Here is a 22,204-nt window from a genome sequence, read left to right as displayed (position 1 = left end):
ACTGTGTTTGGAGATGCGGTCTTATAAGAGGTAATTACACTAAAATGAGGCCATTAAGGGGGCCTTAGCCCAGTAGGACTGGTGTCCTTATAAGAAGAGGGACACACAGAAAGACACCAGGTATTCGCGTGTGCACACGGGGAAGAGACCATGCAAGGATATAGCAAGAAGATAGCCATCTCACACCAAGGAGCGAGGTCTCAGAAGAAACCAGCCCTGCTGACACCTTGATCTTGGACTTCCAGCCTCCAGAGCTGGGAGAAACTAAATTTCTGCTGTTTAAGCCATCCAAGTTGGTATTTCCTTATGACGGCCCTGGGGGAATCGTCCACCCACCTGATCCTCGGGGGTGGAACAGGATGGGGATAACCCACAAACACTCTCCTCTGCGGGGCTGGGGAGGGGGGGTGAGGCAAACCACACCCCCTGTGCAGAGCAGTTCCCTCCGGGAGGACTTCCTTTTCCATCATCTCCTTGGCCACATCAACGGGGCTGAACAGCCTTCTCCATCTGCTTTCCTTCCTTTGGGACCCAGATGTGGTTTTAAAAAGTGAAGGGTCACAGCCTCTTTTGGTCCAGGCTGGCAGCTCTTTTGACAGCGTGACCATCTTCAGAACTTAGGTAACTATGTATCTATCTGTTGCCTCAACTGCGTATGCTAAAAGCACAGCCAGCTTTTCCAGCCACCCCTCTCTAGACTTTATCCCAAGTCCCCCGAGCGTGCCAGAGGTTTTAACAAAGGGAGTGATGGCCACACCCTGTGTGATTTTACCCTGAGACTGAGTCTTAACTAGACTCTGTCACCCAAGGGCATTTCTTCATTTTATTATTTTTCTGTATGTCTAGCCTATTCTTTATAGACTATTTGTGGGTTACCCATTTTGAAATCTCTACAGGGAGATTAAAATTCACAATTAGACTTCTTAAACAATACATTTCTGGGGACACAGACAGTTACATTTAAAGCTCATATTCTCCTCCAAGATGACGGTACCATGTATGCCAAACACCAATATGCTAGAAGCGCTACTGAAATGTCATTTGTAACTGGAATTTGCAGAACCAACTAACTGCCAGGGGGCAGGAACTGGGCCTGTTTGGCCCACTTGTCATGCCAAGAGCAGGTTTTTCCAAAAACGGCCCTGGGTTCCATGTCTAGGTTGTCAGAAAGATGAACCACTGGGTGGGGGTGGGAATGTCACCTTTTTCCACTTGGGCGTGAACTCAGCCTCCCACAGGACGGTGGCCCCCTTCTGATCCTCCCTGCATCCTGATTTGTCTCTTTTATCTTCCCGGCTTGCAGGCCCTGGGCCTCTGGAGCGCTCTCGTTTCCTTTCTCTTTCATTGAATCGAGATGAGAAATAGTTGCAGTTTTCAACCCTGCAAACCCATAATTTCTGGATTTTCTCTTTCTCTTTCATTCCTGCTTGCGAGCAGGCTAATTCCTCTCAGAGGGCATCTCTTTTCTGGAGTGTTTATGAAAAGCAGTGTATGAGTTTGTAGGGGCTGCTACAACAAATACAACAGGACTTTATTTTCTCAAAATTCTGGTGGCTAGATGTCTGAAATCAAGGTGTCAGGAAGCCAGTTCCTTCTGAAGACCAGGAGAGAACGATCTGTTCCAGGCCCCTCCTTGGCATGTGGATGACCACATTCTCCCTGCCTTCACATCACCTTTCCTCTGTGCATGCCTATCTGTATATTTCCTCTTAGAAGGACACTAGTCATGCTGGATTAGGGACCACCCTGATGACTTCATTTTATCTTGATCACCTCTTTAAGGACCCTGTCTCCAAATACAGTCACATTCTGAGGTCCTGGGGGTTAGGGTTTCAATATATGAATTGGGAGGGACTTGATTCAGCCCCTGACCTGTAGCAAAAAGCAACCAAGACGTTCGAGACATTTCTGTTTCCCAAGCTCTTCAGCAAAAGCCACAAGTGCAGTATAGTATCAGCTTTGCACGTTATTGTAGGCAACGACCTTCCCAAATGTTTTCCACTGTATAACATGGGTCACCATCTTTCCTGCCTCCAATAACTGATTCCTTGTCACCTGTAACCTGCTCCTAGAGCCAGTGCTACATATTTGTTGCCACTACTCCTAGGTACCAATTTCTGTATTGGTCAGGTTTTGCTAGGTTATGCTGTATAGCAAACATCCCCTAAATATCAGTAGATCATCATGGCCAAAGTAGCTTTTCATTTGGGTTTAATGTTGGCCAGGGTTTGTTTGCCCCTCTGCCCCACCACTCTACTTCACGTGCCATCTTTATTTTGGGATCCAGACTGAAGTTGCAGCCCCTATCTTGAATGTGTCAGCCTGAGAGAAAAGAGCCAGAGAGCTGGCATAACCACAAGATAGCATTTAAAGCTTCTGCTGGGCACCAGCATGTGGTCACTTCTGCTCACATTTCATGGGTCAGAGCAAATCACACAGCCAAGCCTGCTGTCAGCGGGTGTGGGTCTGCCCATAGGGAGGCACTGTGAGTTGCTGACCACAGGGCAGAGAGGCCTAACCTTCTTAGGGTCTAGAATTACTGGGAACGATGGCACCATCCACCACAATAGTTAGCACTGGCTAGGATTTACCACATGTGGGGCTTTGTGCCATCAGCTTCACATCCTGAGCTCACTGAGTTGTGATCATAGCCCCACTTTATAGATAAGAAAACTGAGGACTTGACAGGGGAAGAGCCTTGTTCACTACCTAGTATGACAAACAAGATCTAGGAACAGCACTTGAAAAATCCCTCAGGGTCTACACGTGTATCAGGTCTTATTCTGGTCACATGTCTTCGCATCAGCCGGGGTGAGAAGACGGTTGGTGATAGGGGTCCTGGCTCAGGATGTGGCCGCGGGGCATGTACACAAAAGCTAGCACGGGGGCGATGTTCTCAGTTGGGGTGGGAAGCCGGGAGCCAGCCGCACCCCCTGCCGGGGCGTTGGAAGAGCCCGTTCCTGGGGAGCCCACCCCTCACCTTTCAGTTCAGCTCCACCTGGCTCACCCTGCCCTGCAAGCCTGGGGCTCCCGCCTGAGCCACGCGGGGCTGAGAGAGGGCAGGGGGCTTATGCAACAAATACAGCTCCTGGAGGAGAGGGAGGGGGGAGGCTTGCGCTGTCCCAGGAGCCCCCGTGGTATGTGCTCTGCGATCTGTGCTCACCCGCTTGGCAGAAACTCCTCCTGCTCTCAGTGCCTCTGGGACGTTGAGCATTTTCAAGTCTGTTTGTTTTATTTGGTTTTTTGTTTGTTTGTTTGTTGGGAGCCAAGGAGGAGCTTAAGCAACCTTAGGACCTTATTACTATTATCCTGGTTTTACAGATGGGGAAACTGAGGCCCAGAGAGGTGAAAGCAACTTCCCACAGCCGGTGGTGATGTACCCAAGACCCAAACCCACACGGGAAGGCGGCAGTGAGGCTCGACGTGAGGCCCACGCGGCCCCGCATTCCAGGAGGCTGTGGCGGTGGGGCCCACGGGGAAGTGGTTAGGGAACAGGGCCTCTTCTGCTTCCCAGAGTTGTCCTTGGGCCGTCCCAGGCCACCGGGTCAACAGGCCTGTCCTTCACACCACGCACACCACACTCACATACGCTGCACACACCTGAAGTGCACACATACTGCATTCACGCCCCTTCATGTACATAACACACACTCCCCCCACACACACACCACACACATATTGTGCATAACACCCCCCCACACACACTATACATCACATACCAAACACAGACACATGCCGCCACGAACTTTTTCTTGGTTTTGACACCCAACTCAGAGGAGGTCTTTTTTTTAACTTCAGGTTTTTGAAAACAGCCTTGCTAGGAAGAATAATAAAACTCACAGCGAGGATGATGAGCCTGCATGGGGACCTTGTCAGGAAACTGACCGAAGGCTTTGCGCGGACTCCCTCAGTGAGTCCCCACAACCACCCCGTGAAGTAGGTGCTGTCCGTCCCCCCGTTTTAACAATCGGGAAGCTGAGGCTAGAGGATTTGGAACTTAGAATCAATGGGCTGTCACTGAACATGGATCAGGGTGTCTCCAGAAGCCAAGCTGAATGTCACCTTCAAGAACAAACGCCCCACCTTGCTTGCAGGCATAGCCCCTTCCGGCTGACCTAGGTTCCATCTGTGGACGCTGGTTTGGGGTCTCCCGCTGGTACAGGGAGACAGTGTGGAGGGGAGAGGGAGGTGGGGACTGGGGACCACGGAAGGTGTGGAAGGAGGAGAGGGAGCTGGGTACCTACCTCCTCTCTCTGTGGGACACAGATCACGCCACCTCCTCAGGGAAGGGAGTCAGGGAGGAACAAGACCAGGACAGCCCAGAATGGGTCCTGTCCCCAAGGTCTCCACATCCTGGGGCCCCCAGGTGGCTGGGGGAGGGGTTTCCTTCCCCTTCAGGGATGAGGACCGGGACTCTAGGGCCCTGGCACCCAGTTCCCCTGAGGCTACTTTCTCCACCCAGCTCTGGTCTTAGCAGGGCCCCCATCAGCCTGTCCCTATGGAAGTGGCGGGGTGAGGGGAGCCTCCCCCATGCAGCAGCCCATCTGATGCTAACAATGCCACCTGCTATGGAAGGCCAGCCCGTTCTCTGCAGCCCTGAGAGGGCAAGACCAGACGCAGCCTCTATGCCCATCCACTGGGGCCTGGAACCCGGCATGCAGACACGTGCACAAGGGAACGTATGCCAACACGAGAAAGAGCGAAGTCGCTACACGTATAGACCTGGAAAGGAGACCAAAAAGTGTAAAGGAAAATAAATTGCCAAATAGGACGGATAGCATTGCCCAACTTTTATCACAAGAAGTACTTTTATACATGCTTCTATTGACAGAAAAATCTGGGAGACTTTGTATTAAACTCTTGACCCTGGTTGTCTGGGAAGTAGAATTGTAGATTTGGGGAGGGAGATCATTTTACTATATTCTTTATACCTTCTGTGCTATAACAATTAAGACGGCTCATTTTTCTAATTAAAAAGTAAGTAAATGATGGTGGGACGGATGAGGGGGTGGGACAAGCTGGGTGTCTGTGAAAGATACAAGGACTTACTTCCCAGCCTCACTCCAGGCAAAAGTGGGGGCTCCGTCCACAGGGTTCCTCCTCTCCCACTGCCTTCCTCTCCATCCGCCCCAGCAGGAGCACTACCAGGCAGTTTTCAGCATCACTCCTGTAAGTTGGGACCAAGAGGCATTCTGAGATGAATGGCAGGGTCTTGGTCTGGAGAAGTCTGGAATCTTCAGAGTAGGACAGGTGGGCAGATACACATAAAGATAAAAGTAATCATCACAATGGTGGGGGTGGGGGGCACCTCCAAGTGCTCCGTCCTCTGCCCAGGGCTTCACATGCATTAACTCACTGAACTCTGACCACAGTTCTGTGGGGTTTCTCATTTTGCCAGTGAGGAAACTGAATCTCAGAATGGGGTCCTGGGGAGTAGACCCAGCCTTGCCCTGGGAGTCTGTGCTCCAGCCTCTTCAAGGACAGAATAGTCCAGCCTCTGAGCCCCAAGTCATCCCTGAGAGGCACCAGAGACACCAGGCAAGAAAAGTGGGTGTGGTGGGCGCAGGATGGATCCCGATGGAGCCCCCCCCCCCCACGATGCAGTGCATGTGTTGATTTGGTCCTCGCAGGAGGTACCATGGGCTCCATCTGAAGGTCGGAGGGAAGACCATGGCCAAGGTCACTGTGCTGGAAAGCATCATGGCTGGTGTTCCAGCCCTGGTCCATCTGATGGCAAAGACCTCCTTGCTCAGCCTCTGGCTCAGCGTCCAGCGCCATCCAGAGCCTCATCTTTGGTGATGCACAGCACTTGGCATCCAGCACATGCTAGATACACAGTTAGCCTCCCTCCTTATTCCGGTTCTGCCAGGGTGTGACCTTGGCCACGTCATCATTCTTGGGTTCCAGGCCTCAGTTTCCCTATTCGTGCAGGGAGGGTGTTGCCCTGGGGGTATCCTAGCTTCCCTCACAGCCCAACATCCTAGACTTCCACTGCGGAAGCTGGGAAGAACTGGTGGCGTGCCCCCGGAGCTGGGGCAAATTGGGGTGTCAAGGCTCTTTTCTGGCATGACCCAGGAAAGCCCCGCAGACGGTCCCCAGCACTCCCCAAAACAGCAGCGCTGGCCAAGCCTGGCTCTCCACCTCCATCCCTTGCCCGACCAGACTTGGTCTTCCACCCCGCACAATCACATCGACCCCTGGCCTCTGCCTCGGGCAGCCTCCCACCCTGGCCGGTGCCCGAAGCGCCTAGAAAAATCTCTCTGGCGTCCGTTCCCCAGCACACAGCCCCGACTGAGCGGCGGAGAGGTGAGCAGAGAGCGAGGGGGAGAGAAGGAGCGAGCAGAGCGAGCGGGCAGGCAGAGAGGGAGCGAAATGCAAATGTTTTTTATCCTCCTTTCTTTTAAATGCTGAAACCAGCCTTGACAGCCTCTGAAAATAAATGGCACCGACTCGCTGGGATTTCAAATTCCGTGATTAAGGGCTGAAGCAAATACTTCTTCCCTCCCTCCCGCCCGCCTCCCCGCCCTCCCTCCGCGGGCTGATAGAGCGGCTCGCGGGGCCGGGGACAGCTTTTTGCGAGCCTGCCAGGAGCTCTGATACGCAGCCTCCCGCCGCCGGCAGCGCTGCGGCTCGGGGCTGTTTATCAGGAGCGCTCACGCCGGCAGCCGCGAAAGCAGCTTTAAATCCCCTCCCTAGCCCGGCGGCCCCCCTCCTCGAGCCTGCACGCCTGCTGCTTGCACAGACACACACACAAAGTGCACGTGTGCACACAACACACACAGGCACATGTACACTAAGGCACGCACGCGTGCATACAACACACGCATGTGCCCAAGGCACACACACACGTGCACACGCGCGCACACAGCACAACACACACAGGCACACACCTAGCAGGGGTGGGTCTCTGCCTGTTCTCTAAGCAAAGCCGAGGAAACCTGCAAAGTTGGAGGGATGAAGAGGACGACGGGGAGTGCGCAGTGAGGGGAGGGGCCAGGAGGAGTTTGCCGGGGCTGCCTGCCTTGGGGTGGCTTCGTGCGGAGGGCAGCTTTGATGCCGCAACAAGAGAGGGTCCCCTCTCCTTAACTGCTGCCCCCACCCGCACCACCACAGTGGCTCTGAGCTGCCTCAGTCCACCCCCACACCACCGCTTGCTGCTAAGGCCCTCCCTCTGCCCACCCCAGGCCAGGTCTGGGTTGTACCTTCTCAGGTTTGGATTCCCCCTCTGGAAAATGAGGGCCTAGCACCAGACTATTAGGTGTCTACCCATGCTGGGTACCCATGAGACGCAGGACAGGGGAGCCCCACCAACCAACGCCTGGGACCTCACCAGTGAGGAGGCTGCCTACCCCTCCCCTTTTACTAGAATGAAAGCTGAGGCAGGAAAGGGAGTCACCCAGCTGGAAAGAGGCACAGTCCGGGTGGACCAGCACTGGCAGGTCTGGGGAGGGCTGGAGGGGTAGGGTAAAACAGAAAAACAGAGACCCCTCCCCTGATTTTGCTAGGAACACCTCTGCTCAGAGACGACACCTCCACAGACTCCCCGGCCCCTTGGCTGCTGGGCTCACTCTGCAGTCTGGACCCTGGGGGTGGACGGGTAAAGGCAGGGGCTTCCAGGTACCAGCTGCAGGGGTCTCCACTCCTCATGGGGAGCGGACAGCTGGCGCACAGAAGGCCTCCCTAGTCCCTCCTTCCACTCACCGCTAGTTGTGCTCTGAGCTTCCAGCAAAGTGGAAGGTGGGCAAGTGGGCAGGTGGGCAGGTGGGCACAGCACTGTAGGGGCACCGATGGAGACCTCTGGCACCTCGTGTCCTTGAGCAGCAAGGCTGGGGTGGCTGAGGAAGAGGAGCCCGCTCTGCAGACGTGGAACATCCCCCCTTCACCTTCACTCCCTTCCACATACCCTGAAGCTGGTGCCTCCCAGGAGAAGCCACCACCAGAAAAGGCAACAAGAGTTTACAGGGAGCAGCAAAGACGATGGGGATGCTGCTCCTGCTTGCTGGGCTCAGTTCTACACTGGGCATACACACGTTGTGAAATCCTCACTGCAAACATACCCATTTTACAGATGAGAAAAGCTGAGGCCCAGAAAGGGGAAGTGACTTGCTTAAGGTCTCCTAGCTGGAAAGAGACAGAGTCAGAATTCAAACTCACATTAACTTCACTCTGACCCTCAAGGCAGGGATGTCTCAGAATCCCCATATGTTCTTTTTTAAAATTTTTAAATTTTTTATGCAGATACTGGGGATTGAACCCAGGACCTCAGGCAGTGCTCTACCACTGAGTTATACCCCACCCCCTTTTGTTCTTTATGTACAAAATTATTAGCATAAAGTGTATGAAGTTGCCTCTATTCAACCATTTTGACCTGTAAAAACTTCAGCGTTGGGCAGTTGAACTCAAGAGCTGCATTCGCTGTGCATCAGTTCAGTTCCCGGTCAACATGGCTGCAAAGCAAAGCCGTGTCTGCCTAAATGGCGCAGAGCTGTCCCTCCTTCGGCATTAGAAGCTGCACAGGCTCTCCGGCCCTGTCAGGGTAGAAACTTGAGGTGATGTCCATCCAGAGGAGGGGACTCTGGAAGTCCCAGAGAGGGGAGGTGACATCCCCAGAGCCACACAGCAGGGAGGTTTCGGACCTGCCCTGGCATTTCTCCCTCGCACCTCCTAGCCATAGATATTGAGACTCTGGGGGTTGGGATGCCAGATTTAACATATAAAAATGCAAAACATTCAGTTAAGTGGTTGTTTCGAATAAACAATGAATAACAGTTTAAGTATGTCCCATGCAAATACTTCTAGTTAAAACTTATTTGCTGTTTATTTGAAATTTACATTTAATTGGGTCCCCTGTATTTTATCTGATGTTCATATCTGGGGGCCTTCCTCAGAAAGCAGGCTTTGAAACTGGGTGCTTTTCAATCCAGAAACTCCAAAACAGGCAGTAACAACACGGGTACCCTTGACACAGGGACCAGTCTGGACTGATGAAGGAGACTGGGATGGCTCTCGCAACTGTCACTTAAGGAACTGGGTGCTGGAGATCACAGTCAGTCATGAGAGCCCAAGTTTCCTCACAATGACTTGAGGGTGAGATGATGTGAAATGAAAGCTGAGATTTTCCAGAAAACTGTCTGTGCAGTCTCCCAAACACACATGCCAATCCCCTTCTTTCTAGCTTTCCTCTATACAGAGTCCAGAAGTTAAAAAACTCAATTTCTCAGCTTCCCTTGCAGCTAGGGGTACATATGTGACCCAGTTCTGGTCAATGAGGTGAAGGCAGAAGATCCTGGGGGAAATTTCCCTTCCTGAGTTAAAAGGCAAAGAATTCACCCTGCCCTCTTCTTCCTGCCTGGAATGTGGACATGATGGCCAGAGGTGCAGCAGCCATCTTGTGACCATGAGACTTTCCCAAGTGCTCCATTAGGGACCAGTGCCCAGTGCTTGGCTGTGGCAAACCTTTTCCAGGTCTTACTCATAAGAGACAGTGCGAGGTCTCCAAATGTTCTTTTTGGGGGAAGATGTTTCTTCATTCTAAGATTATATGCCTCATACTTTTGGGGGTTTTAAATGTAATTTATTTCATGAATTGAAGTGATAGTTGACAGTAAGATTTTAATGTGTGGTTTTCTTTGTTTTGTTTTGTTCTTGTTAACACCCTTCCCTAGAAAAAGTTAAAATTGGCATCACCCTATCAGCCTCCCAAGTTTTCTTTGAAAATTATATTTAGTCTCTGAAATCTCAAAAGCTTCAACAAACTCATACACCCAGGCCCAGCTGGGAGAAGAAGGAGGGGCGGCCCTTGCCACAGGCCTGCAGCATCGGGGTTGGGGAGGGAGGCGGATGTCCAGGGGCCACTGTGCCAGGTGTCTGCACTTCGGGCCCCGAGGGCCTGGCACAGAGAGAACATTCCCTGCCTGCTTTGTGCCTCCCACTGCTGCCTGGCCACCCCATGGAGGCATCCCCAGCAGAGTGGGAACAGCTTGTTGCAGCTCCCCGGGAAGGTGCGGCCCCCAGCACACTGTGTTCCAGAGGTCAGCGAGGGCATGTTCCAGGCTCGGGCCAGTGGACCGTGTGTGCACACCTGCGCCAAGGCCCAGTGGCTTGGCAGGTCCCGGCCAGGGACCGCCACACTCAGCTCAGCTGGGCGCCCAGCTCAGCAAACATTGAGATGGCCAGGGATAACAGGAAATCATGGGAGCATCCAGGCCCCCCAGGAGCCCTGCAAATGGTCCGGGAGACCCTGACAACCCACCCATCGGGAGAGAGAAGACCTGGGAGAGAGTGATGGCAGAAGCAGCAGGCTGGGAAACTGCTCAACCAGGGAGAGAAAAGGCAAACACTGTGCTACACTCACAGCATTTTAAATCTCACAGCTCCTGCAACTCTGCCCTAATGAGAAGCAGGAAGCACTGGCAGGTGGGGAAGGGGGTTGCCAAGAGGATGGCGGGGCAGAGAGTTTAGCCAGGTCTCTGTGCCCTGCTATCCTGGGGACCATCCTGCCCCACATAGACCCTGGGAGAGCGTTTCCAAGCAACAGAGAGCAGCCAGAACTCCTGAGGCTCACTTTTAAGGGTTCAGACTGGAAGGCACATGAGAATTAGACCACGCACGGGAAATGCACGCGTTCAGCTGTGTGTCATGTCCACGGTCCCAAAGTTCCTTTGCCTGTTACAGCAACACCCTGTCCCAACCCCCAGATATGAAAACACACAGCTTGAGGACAGCAGAGGGGCCCTTGTTCTCTCCGTAGGGGTGACGCTCGGCTTCATGCGCTTAACAAGGCAGTGAAGTGTCAGCTAAATGTCTGGCTGGCATCAGACAGTGCTGAGTTCAAATCCTGACTGAGCTGAAAACTGCCCGGCTGGGTGACCCTGAGCACATAACTTGTCCTCTCTGAGCTTCAGTTTCCTCTCTGTAATGGGGAAGAGGATGTCCACGTCCAGCAATTGCCATGGGAATTAATGTCAGTGCTGAGAACAGGCTCTCAACTACCGGTGACAGAAATGACCCAGTTGCTTCCAGACGTTTCCAAAATTTCTGGGCTCACAGGGCTCCTGGGAGATGCTTCCAGATCTCTTATCATTAAGAGAAGTATGCAAGGCTTCCCCTTGCATTAGGGAGGATTTATCTTATTTTTAAAGAAGTTGAGGCCACTTTGCAATCAGAGCCCTCATGGCTGGAGCAGAGAAGATCCTAGGAAGGGGTATTAATCAAGGCGCCTCAAGGGCATGCAAATCAGGAGAAAGCTCAAGTGATTAGGGCGTGATGGGGCCTGGGGTCCAGCCTTTATCCCATATGAGAAGAGAGAACCAGAGGCCCAGCTGGGGGCAGCGGCCAAGGGGTCTCATGGGGGCAGGAGGCAGCGGATTATGAGCAAGTGGAAGCAGAGGGAAAGGCCATGGGGGCGACAGCCACGCAGAGGTGGCCAAAGGGCCCTGATGGCAGCGCTACTGTGGCGTCCCTGCCGGCTTCCTGCCTCCCCTGTAGCTGCAAAGCCTGGGGCTGCTCTGGCAGGACCCTTTGCTCAGCCTGGCTGGGCCACTCTTCTAAAGATCAGAGAATGACACTTTGGGAGAGATGGGCCGGGGCAGGGAATAGGGCGTGGACAATCTGGCAGCGTCTACAATGAGACAGACTCACTCTGCATGGACCTGGGCCTTCAGCTTCTACAGACGTGGCCCAAAGAAAGAGGCTGGTATGTGCACAAGGATGCCATCTTGGGGATGTACATGTTAATGAAAAACTGGGATCAAATAGTGTCCAACAAGGGGATTGTATGAGCTGGTTACGTGTTTGCACAGACTTCCCTGTCTCCCTGTGATACAAGGATTTAGGTGTGGGAAGATGACCACAACATATGGTTTAGTGATGAGGGGAAAAAAATGTAGGTTGCAAAACACTGAGTGACGAAACCCATCTTTGGGGAAAAAAGAGAAGATGTATCTAGAAAAATCTGGAAGGAAGAGTAGTCACAGGAACGTCCACAGCAGCTGCTATGGAGAGGGTAGGTCTCAGATTATGGTGATGTTCTTCTTTTGTGTGAATTTTTAAAATAATGATAAGCATATATTACATTTCTAATCAATAAAGCTATTTTCTCTTCTCTTTTTAAGAAGGCTCCTCTGTGGCTTGACCTCACATCTTCTCCCCAATCCCTTTACTATGAAATAAAATATCCCAGCAGACCACGAGAGTGACACCCACCCAGCCTCCTTGGGGAGTCGGATCAGCGAGCCCTCTTTATCCGCCACACAAGGAACAGGCAGGCCAGAAACTGGGGTTATTTGTCAGACCCTCATCTTCTTTGGATTATGTAGGAAAAAAAAATGGAATATACGATTGTCTAATCATTATGTTGTACACCTGAAGCTAACGTAATGTCATGTGTTGATTATATTCAAAAAAAAAAAAAGGAGCACATGGCGATCAGCCCATACTGGGAGAAGATAAAGTTCTAGTGTGATTCCAAATCTCTTTTCCTAAACCCCTGGGCCACAGGAGTCTGGGGACCCAGAGGTGTCCCTTTAGAAGAGCAAGATGGTGCATACGGCATACATTAGGTAACAGTGCAGCAGGGCCCAGGCAGGCCCACAGGCAAACACATTAATATCTTTGCAATGAAAGGTACAAATCTTCACATCCAGAGGAATAAATAAAGCTATAAATAGCTTCCTGTCAGTTGAGGTCAAGGTTTGCCTCCAAATGAATTTGCCACCATCTTACCAAAAAACTGGGGTTTTCAGATCTTTGTTAATTTCAGATTCCAGATAAGGGGTGGGGGGCCCGATCAGGATCAGGCCCAGGCTCGCTGGTTTGACTGTCTTCCTGCAGGGCCCCCAGCATCGGGGCAAGTAACGTGCACAGTCGCTCAGGGCCCCTGCTTGGTTTAATGCTCTGGGGTCGCCATCTTCAAATTCTTAATACATTTTGGACAAGGGCCCCCTATTTTCCTTTTGTACAGAACCCCACAAATCACGTGGCCGGTCCTGCCTGTGTCCAGAACGAGGCCTGGCACAAGGCAGTCGCTCCGTGAGTGCTGGTTGAATGAATGAATGAAATATCCTGTCCGTCATGCCTGCTTTGCCCCTCCCCAATTTTCCATCAGTGTGGGGACTGGAGAACCAACCCTTGTCAGGGTCCCGAGAGGCCCGCTCCCTGGAGAGCCTGAGGTCCACGCAGGGGCACTCAGACCTGCCCTCAGAATCTCAGGAGGAAGCACTTGAACTTCTAACTTGTGCCCTGAGTGATTCAGACCCACACGACACTGTAAACCAACCGTGTGGTCATCGTGAAGGCAACCTTGCCCTCTCCCTCCTTTTCTGGCTGTGTGATCTTGGGCAGGTTGCCAAACCTCTCTGAACTTCCTAAAATGGGCAAAAGGTTAACTCCTACCCTGAAACCCTACCAGGCTGATTGTCTGGGAATAAGCCCATTCCTGCCAGTTATGGGGAGCTCCCCGGGGGGCAGGCAGTCTTGTCTGTGAAGCTGCCTCATCCCCTGTGCACCCCGAGCACTCAGCCTGGGGGTGTCAGGCATATGGAGGGCTCAGGAGATATGTCCGGTATATATGGATGGGAAAGCAGGATGGTCCCCACATCTCGCAGGGTTGCACGAGGGTGGGGGTGGGTGGGCGGAGGGCACACAGTAGGTGCTGCATAAGTGGAGCTGTTCTTACTGGTCTCGCCTCCTCCTCCTGGGGCTGTGGCAGCAGGTGAGCCATGCTTGGGGTGGAGGCTGTAGGCTGGAGGGCAGCAGGAGGGGAGGAAGGCGAGGGCCGGGAGGATGGAGTCCAGGCACGTCCTGATACCAATTAAGGCAGCTCTGGCGCAGGGGGGCCTCGGTCGGCATTTATCAGCCTGCCGGGGAGGGGCTGGCAAGCTGTCCTCTGGCTGACGGATTAGACAGCGGACAATTAGGTTTCAGGCCAGCTCTCTCTCTCTCCCTCACTCCCTCTCTCCCTCTCTCCCCCTACCCCCACCCTCACACACACACGCGCACACACACACACACACACACCTTTCACCATCAGTCTGTAAGGCCCAGTGACAGAGCCCAGCTGGGTCCCTGCCCAGCCCCCAATGGTGGGGACAAAACAGACACAGAGCTCCCACCCTAAGGAGGAACACCCCTCAAAGAGAACCACCAGGGAGACCGTGACCCAACCCTACAACCCACAAGGACCACAGCTCAAGACCCCAGTCTCCTCCCCAAGTAGCCCTTCCAGCTGGAATAGCAGTGGGGTTTTTCTTGCAAACCCAGCACATGGGAGATGACAGCAATGATGGTGCTTTTTAAAGCTGAGATGGGAATGAACCTAAGCCACCCAGGGACCCCTTCCTTCCTGAGAAATAGCCTCTTCCCTTCCCCAGTCGGAAACTTTGATCCCTGGGTCCCAATGGAAGGAATGTGTGGGCAAGGAATGGGACTTTGAAGGACTTTGCAAACCTGGAGGAAAAGTCTTCAAGATTCTAGAATGCTTTATACTGCAGACTCTCTGAGATGAGTCGGGAACACTAGAAGGGAAGGATGGCCTGGAGTTTTCTTTGGCAAAGGCAGGATCTGGAGGGACCTTGGGTAGCTCTTGCCCGCACCTGCAGGCTGAATCTCTGTCCTGCAAGCCCCTGGCCTCTCCTCTAGGTCTTGGACGCTTGGCCATCGCCCCGGCAGGACCTTCCCACTGAAGTTGTCTCAGGCACCTGACCCTGGGATCTCCGTGCTGGAAAATTAACATCATTGTCATTCCAAGGCCAGGTCCAGAAATCTGGTTTTAGCCTCATCGCCCCGCTTCCCTCCCCCTCCACGTCTGTAACCATCACACCCAGTCCCTATACCTCCCACGGAGCTTTCAAACCCTCCCATGGCCCCATAGCCATCAGCCTGCCCCAAGCCACCTTCTCTTGCCCCAGGCCTCTGGTCTTTCCTCGTACTCCGTTCTGCTTGCTCCCAGCCTACAGGGCTCATCCAGAACGCCCTCGGATCACGCCTCTCCCCGCTTCAGCTGCGGCCTCAGGTCCCGCCTCCCCACCTCCCTGTTCCGTTGGCTCCATTCACTCGACACCCTCTGCGATGATCTTGTTTATTCATTTGGTTACTTGGTTGATGTTTGCTACCCTCCATCTTCCATTGGGGTATAATTCAGGGGGGGCAGAAATCAGCACTCTTTTGTTCACCTTTGTCAGTCCCTGTCACCTGGCAGGGACGCTGGGCAGCTGTGGAGGGAGTGAGGACATATCGCCTGGCCACGAGGGCCTCACCCAATGGCCAGCGATTTCCCTAAGACCACACTTGCCTCACCCTCCATCCTTCTGCAAGAAACACTCCCCCCGCTTCCCACACCTCCCTCAGCCGCCAGCTCCCATCCCTTGTCCAGGCTCAGCGTGGATGTCACTTCTCCCCGAAGGCTGCTGGGCTGATCCCAGCCCGAACAACCACTGAGGCTAGGTGGCCAGCTCACTCATCTGCCTCTCCCACTGCATGCTGGGCTTCCTGGGGGCTGTCTCATCCACAATGCCTGGCACACAGGAGGTGCTCAATAAATGTTGGCCTCCCAGGTGAATGAGCCCAGAATGCTGGCTCTATCCTCAGCCCAGCCTCTGCTTTCCTCTGGCCCAGTCTCCCCTCTGCCTGGGGCTCTGAGGGTCCTGGGGCCGGAGTGGATGTGACCAGGCTGAGTGATGCTGAAAGGAAGTGTTCTGGGGACCCTGTAACTGGGGACTCTGCTCTGAAAAGGAGGCAAAGGCTTCTGGGATGACTGGGCTTTAGAGGGCAGGAGGACATGTTGCGGAGGAATAGGAGAGAATAGGGCATTTATTAATGAAAAACTGCAAGCTGGACCCCGTGCTGGTACTTTAAATGGGTTCCCTTGTTTATTTCTTATTACTACCTTTTGGATAAATAGTTTTGCCCCCACTCTTCAGATAAGAGGTGGCCAAAGAGATCTGAAGTCACTTGCCCGGCATTACACAGCTGCATGTGGCAGACCCAAATTCAGACTGGTTCCAGGAGCCATGTCCTTACTCCGAGCACAACCACCATCCATCCAATGGGCCAGCATCTGGGGAGAGGTAACCCAGCTGAGCAAGGCGTGGGGGCTGGATGGAATCTGGCGAGTGACGGGCAGCAATTACCTAAGAAGGCTGTGAGGACTACCTCCTCAACCCTGGAAGTCTGCAGTGAAAGCCAGAGGGGAAGTGGGTCAGTCACTTGTCCCCTCCTCTGTGCCTCAGTTTCCCTGTCTGCAAAATGGGGACATAATGACACCTGCATCATTCTGAGGATAAATAACCCTAAAGTGCTTAGAACAGTGCCTAACACAGATGGTTTTAAATAAGTAAATGGGAAAGGTGGTCGGTCGGAGTCCAGGTGGAAGGGCGGAGGAGCCCCTGGCACATCTTTGGGCCAGGAGGCTCCCTGGGCCCTGGGGCAGCAGGAGGCGTGGGGATGATGTGCTGGGGCTGGGGTCAGGGCTCATGGCTTCATTTTCCCCAGCCAGTGGCTGGGGCAGATCCTTGGAGAGCTCTGGGACGGCTCAGTGAGGCCACGAGACCAGTGGGCAGCGGGCAGCCCTCTCCCCTGGTCCTGGGAGGCTGCCCAGCACAACCCCTTTCTCGATCCAGGCCCGGAGAGAAAACGTGTCCTTCTCCCCTTCACCCAAGTGCACACAGGCTCCTGGGTCAGACCACAAGGCAATGAGAGGAGGTGACAGAGTCCCCTGAGGAAGAGTTAGATGGTCAGGCTGAGGGGCGCATCCCCCATCGGCACCCACCACAATTAATGTATTGTCAGCTGAAAGAAAATCACACAGCGACCTCCATCCTGAACTCTTTTCAGGGTGTGTTGGAGGTCAGCGGCTGCAGTGGTTGGTGACTTAATCCAAGCAGAGGTAGATGGCAAGTGCCAATGTGATCCAATCCATGCAGAGGCAGGTGGCCAGTGCTGATTTTTACTTAGCAGTATAAATCATGAAGATACACTGAGGCAGAGGGGTGGTGACAGTTCTTGACCAGGTGTCACAGGCTGCTTGTTCCTCAGTTCTGACTCCATCATTCACTCAGTCATTCAACAAACATATAATGAGCATCTACCATGTCCTGGTTCTGGGGTATAAAGCTGAGCGCACAGACACAGGACCTGCCCTCAGGGGACTCACAGTCCAGGGAATACAGTAAATGGGCTCATTATCACTGTCACAGGACACTGAAAGAGAGGTACAGAGATGGATGGGGGCCCCTGAGCCCACCCAGGGGTCTGGGCAGCTTCCCTGGTGGGGGGGGGGGCAAGTTTAAGCCAGCCCTGAAGGATGTGGTGGCTATCTGTAAGGCTTCGCAAAAACACTGCACCTCCCTGAGCCTCTGTTACTACATTTGGAAAAGGGGGTATCTCATCATAGCTGGTGTATTATAGATGTTGGGGGAACCTCAGTGATTCTATCAGATTAAAGAAAAGGAATTTTATCCTTTAAGAAATCACTACTAATTTACTCTGTTAATTACTCAAATGGGGAGGGGGTGTTGTTAAGGCCAGGAGGATCCATGACCTAGACCCAAGACCCCACTAGACCAAGGTCAAAAGCAGAATTTGAGTCTGTCAGATCCCCGAGAGGCCTGTGGCCAAGCCACCTGGCCCTCTGTGTGTCCCTGGCCCAGAATCCTCCCCTCCCACTGCCTCCTGACTTTGCTCCCGGGCCATCAGGCCCCTCACCTCTGCCCTTCTCCCCTCCCTGAAGGGAGGACTTGGAGCCAGGAAGGTCAGAGCTCCGCGGTTCCCCCGAAGCCCCCTCTCGGACTGTGGATGTCATTCTTGCTTGCTCACCCGCCCCCATCACACACACACCCAGCCCCAAATACGGAACCTCCACAAAGCCCCTTATTAAGAAATTGGTCAATTTCCTGCTAATTAAAATAAATACTGTGCCACATTAAAGGCCAATTAATTTTCAGAGCTGCCAGGGAAACATCGCCTGGAAAATGCACCCCCACCCCACCCCCACCTCCTCAGAGAAGGGCAGCCTGGCAGCGCAGGCAGCAAGGGGAGGAGCCCGTGGGCTGCGGAATCCAGCAGGGGTGGGGGAGGGTGGGAAGGAAGGGATGACCAGCTGTGGACCGGATGGCAGGAGGGGCTGCCAGGTGGGGCTTCCTTTTCCTGGAGGGACCCTGCTCGCTCAGCCCAGGAGCGCTGGATCCCAGCCCTCCCCAGAAAACATAATCCCTGAGACAAGATCTCCCAGGCCAAGCCCACAGCCAAAGGGGAGCACTTGCTCCATAACTGGTACCCTTGGTTTGTTAGAAAGATGCGATGCAGAAGGCTTGTGATTCCCAGGTCCTGCAAGGCTAAATTATCTCATTGAGGCCCGCCCAGTCCTAGGAGGGAGGTGCCATTGTCCCCGTTTTGCACACGAGCAAGCTGAGGCCCAGAGTCACCAAGTCCCTCTCCTGAGGTCACAGCTTCTAGAGGCAGAGCAGGGAGTATGCCTGGTTCTCCCAACTATACCCAGATAAACCTGCAGTGGTTTCTTTCACAACTTGGAGGATTTTTCCATAATATGAAAAAGGGCAGAGGAATATCCACATCTGCATAAAACAACTTTCATTGGTTGCATTTGTTCAAGGTGAGGCTTACCTGCTCCTGAATTATAAGAAATCTCCTGTCTACTGAGAGTTTGGTCTGTGCCAGGAGGCCTGCTAGGCCCTGTACAGTTGTCATCTCACTGAATCCTCACTAGCACGTGAGGCTCAGAGAGGTTAGGTAACGTGCCCAAGGTCACACAGCCTGCCCATGTCTTAGCCACGGAAACCTGTCTTTAAGGTCCAAGTGTTTCCATTTTCTCAAGGTCAAAGCCAAGATCTGTAGGTCTTCGCCTCTCCTGGCTGGGCAGTGAGCTACAGAAAATAACACTGGGTTCACCATGTGACCTCAGACATGCCTCTTCCCCCCCCCCCACCCCACCCCGGGCCTCAGCTCTCTCATCTGCCCAATGGAAGCACTGAACTCAATACTCCCCTGGACTTTGTTCAACTTAAGCATCGTGCAGAGGTCCTGGGTCTGGGACAGGTGGTCAGGAGCAGGGCATCCAGTCAGATGGTAGAAACAGCCGTCCCTCGGCCAGGACAGGGAGACCTGGCTGCCTCGCAGTGAGGGGCAGAAAGAGGCCTAGTGGCCAGACAGGGACACAAGGAGAACAGTGGGGAGGGCCCAGCCAGGGCCATAGAGCACGCCCTTCCCCGGCTTCCCCCCAGGAGATCCCTCAGACCGCTCACAGGGCAGTGTGGGGGCAGTGTGCTCTGACCCCAGCAGCTCCTATAGGACCTAGGTATCTGTTCCCCACCTACCCCCTGCTCTCCACTCCTCACCCAGTCCTGGAGATCAGCCACTCTGCCTCGGTCAGAAACAGAAGGAGGTGTCAGGTAGGGGTGGGGGTGGGGTTGTTGGGGGGGGTCCCTCTGGCCCTCCCCCTGGTGCTGAGCTCTGACTTGGAGGCCCCAGCATTTCACAGCCACTTCTCCCATGGGGATCATCAGAGAGGCGCTCAGGCGTCCTGCTTCTATTTGATAAGGAAGAAGAGGAGCAGGAGCAGGGGCTGGTCTGCGTCTGCTGTGCGCGCTCCAAGCCTGGGGATGGACAGCTCCACTCGCCCAACCTGCCCTAAGGAGCAGCTACCAGTGACAAGCAGGGCGCTGGGTACCGAGGACAAGAAAACCAATCACCCATGGCACTCGCGCCTGAGAAGTCACACTGACGTAGGACAATCAGATGGATGGTAAATGTGGACGCTGCACTGGGGCAACCGCCACGGGGCCGAGTGCACACAGAACGCCAAGCAACTCACCAGGAGGGTGGTGCCCAGAGTAGCTGACCACTGACTGGGGTCTGAAAACAGCGCGGAGAGGAAAGGGCATTCCTGACAAAGGGCACAGCATAAGCAAAGGCCCAGTGGCATGAAAGAACAATGGTGTCCTGGGGGAACAGAGCAGCATGGTATAGTCGAAGTGAAGCCGAATGCTTGGAGCTGATGAGACAGGAATGGCAGACTGGGGTTCACGCAGTCAGGCCATTCTGCGTAGTGCTCTGCCAAGTCTTAGAATCCATAAAAATAACAATAGCCATCTGCTACTGAATGGTTATGATGTGTCCAGCCCTAGGCTGAGCCCATCTCAATCACTGGTGCTTACTGAATCCTCCAACAATCCCCTTAGGTGAGTATTATTATCATCCTCATTGACAGATGAGGCCCAGAGAGGTTAGGTAAGTTGCTGGTGGTCACACAGCTGACAGTGGCTGGGCTGGGACTTGGATCCAGGTTCCCAGCTCTCACCTAGTAGCATGTGCTACCTCTCAGGAGTTTGGACTGCACCTTAGGGCAACTGGGAAGCATGAGGGATCTTAAAGGGGAGGTGAGTGGTACAGTGTTAGTGTTCCAAACCCCCAAGTCAGGCTTGTGGAGATTTGGCAGGTCTGTTTTCAAGGTCCACTGGTGGCTCCAGGCCTTCCAGGGATCTGCCTTTGCCAACCACCGAGGTTTGGCCTGAGGCTTGTGCCCTGGGGCTGGAGGCCATCACTGCAAGGGGACAGAGACTCCCACCAGACGGGGGTCGTAGCCCCTCCAGACCTTCCTGGCACCCCCCTCCATTGCCCACTCTCTTCCCTCGTGCCTTCCTTGCTCAGGGATGGCCTTTCTGGGTGCGCCTGGGATGCGATCCCCAGTGGAGCCAAACCACCCGCAGAAAAAGCCCAGCAGAGGAGGCCTCCCCTCGGGGCGCTGCAGCAGCCCCGTACCCCTTCCCTGCTTCCTTCCCAGCCACCAACTGCCCGGTGAGGATCTCAGATGCTGCAGAGTTCCTTTCCTCCATCTTCCCTCCAGAGGCTCCTCTTTCGACCCCCATCCCCTCCCCTCCAGCTGCCCCAGGGGCCTCAGCATTACATGCATCACAAGACAGCAGATTTGGGAAACTCTTCAGCATTTCCCCTCTCCAACCTCCTCATTGAACATGGAGAAGCCGAGGCCCAGACAAGGACAGGCAGCAGGGCACCTAGGGACCGCTTTCCTGGGCTCCTGCCGCAGCCCCGAGCTCCTGGTCTTCCGCCCCACCACGCATTCACTGACAGTCCTGCGTTTGCTTGTCGGGGCATCTCACATTCGGTCCTCACATCTGCCCAGAGCAGGATGAGTTCAGACAGGGAGGCTGGGCTGAACTGCTCCAGCTCCTTCTGTCTCTAAAAATGCAGAGTCTGTCAGCATCTGTGCCTCACAAAGGAGTAAAAAGAGACAATGACTTACCCAAGTCAAGCAGCAGGCTAGCCACAGTCAAAGGGTCTTGGTCTGTAGTCCTTCCGGTTCTTCAGCGTGAAGGCAAATGCATGGGCTTTGCTTCCCTTTCTGGACTCATGGCAGACCTGACTAATTGATCACAGCACTCTTTCCCTCTAAGCCGGAATGCAGCCTCAGAATCCTTCTCAACACATTCTTCTCAACGCAGCCTTTAGCAAGTGTGAGCTGGCAATCGAGGTGACACTTGTTCACCACCCTTCCTAGATTGCAGGATCTAGTCTGGTCTCATATCTGCCCCAGCACCTGGCCCAGGGGCCAGCACATAGTACAGGTCTCAGTAACAAACATTTGCTGAGTGAATGAACCTGAATGAATGATCCCTCCCAAAGCCAGGTGCTCTCGGCCAGCTTCCTTCATTATAACCACATGGCCACACAATAATAGTAACGTCCCCAACAGCTGAGATTTCCTGAGTTCTCTAAGGTACTTCAGCCAAGCCGAGGGACCACTGGAGAGGTCATCTCCCCAGGCCACTCATCACCTGGCCTCCTGCCTCCCGGTCCAGCACTCTGCCCGCCCACCCCCCCCCCAGCTTGCTGGTCACTCTCTGCAGTGGTCCTGGGCCTCCATCTGGGGACTTGGAGGGTGTTGAGGGAGGTCTGAGGGACTAGGGTGGGAACAGGTTAATCAGGAGCTTCCACACTCTGCTTGGAATTTTAGAATTGCAGAATAGGGGAGATCACAGTGTACCCCCATATTGGTACAGGTTGGGAGAGAGTGGCCCCGAGGAGGGGTGACCTGCCCCAGGTCACCCAGAGGGTTTGGCTGAGGTGGGTCTGCAGAGCCCAGTCTCAGAGTCCCCACAATGTCCTTGGCATCCTGTGCATTCACAGTTAGTTGTTTATTTAGTGTCTTTTTAAGAATGTGAGGCCCTTGGAG

General features: G+C 53.9%; 1 long non-coding RNA gene across 1 annotated transcript; it reads right to left on the bottom strand.

The window, feature by feature from the left end:
- Positions 1–4,613: 4,613 nt before the first annotated feature.
- LOC116663286 lies at positions 4,614–21,761 on the bottom strand. The gene is made up of 3 exons (XR_004319525.1): positions 21,275–21,761; positions 5,050–5,167; positions 4,614–4,722 (listed from the first exon to the last, which is right to left on the bottom strand). It is a non-coding gene; the product is annotated as an uncharacterized LOC116663286 (long non-coding RNA).
- Between the last annotated feature and the right edge of the window lie 443 nt (positions 21,762–22,204).

The sequence above is a fragment of the Camelus ferus genome, chromosome 4 (genome assembly GCF_009834535.1).
Source record: "Camelus ferus isolate YT-003-E chromosome 4, BCGSAC_Cfer_1.0, whole genome shotgun sequence".
Taxonomy (NCBI): Eukaryota; Metazoa; Chordata; class Mammalia; order Artiodactyla; family Camelidae; genus Camelus; species Camelus ferus.
Note: the sequence above shows the minus strand (reverse complement) of the source record. Positions and strands in the feature narration are given on the sequence as shown.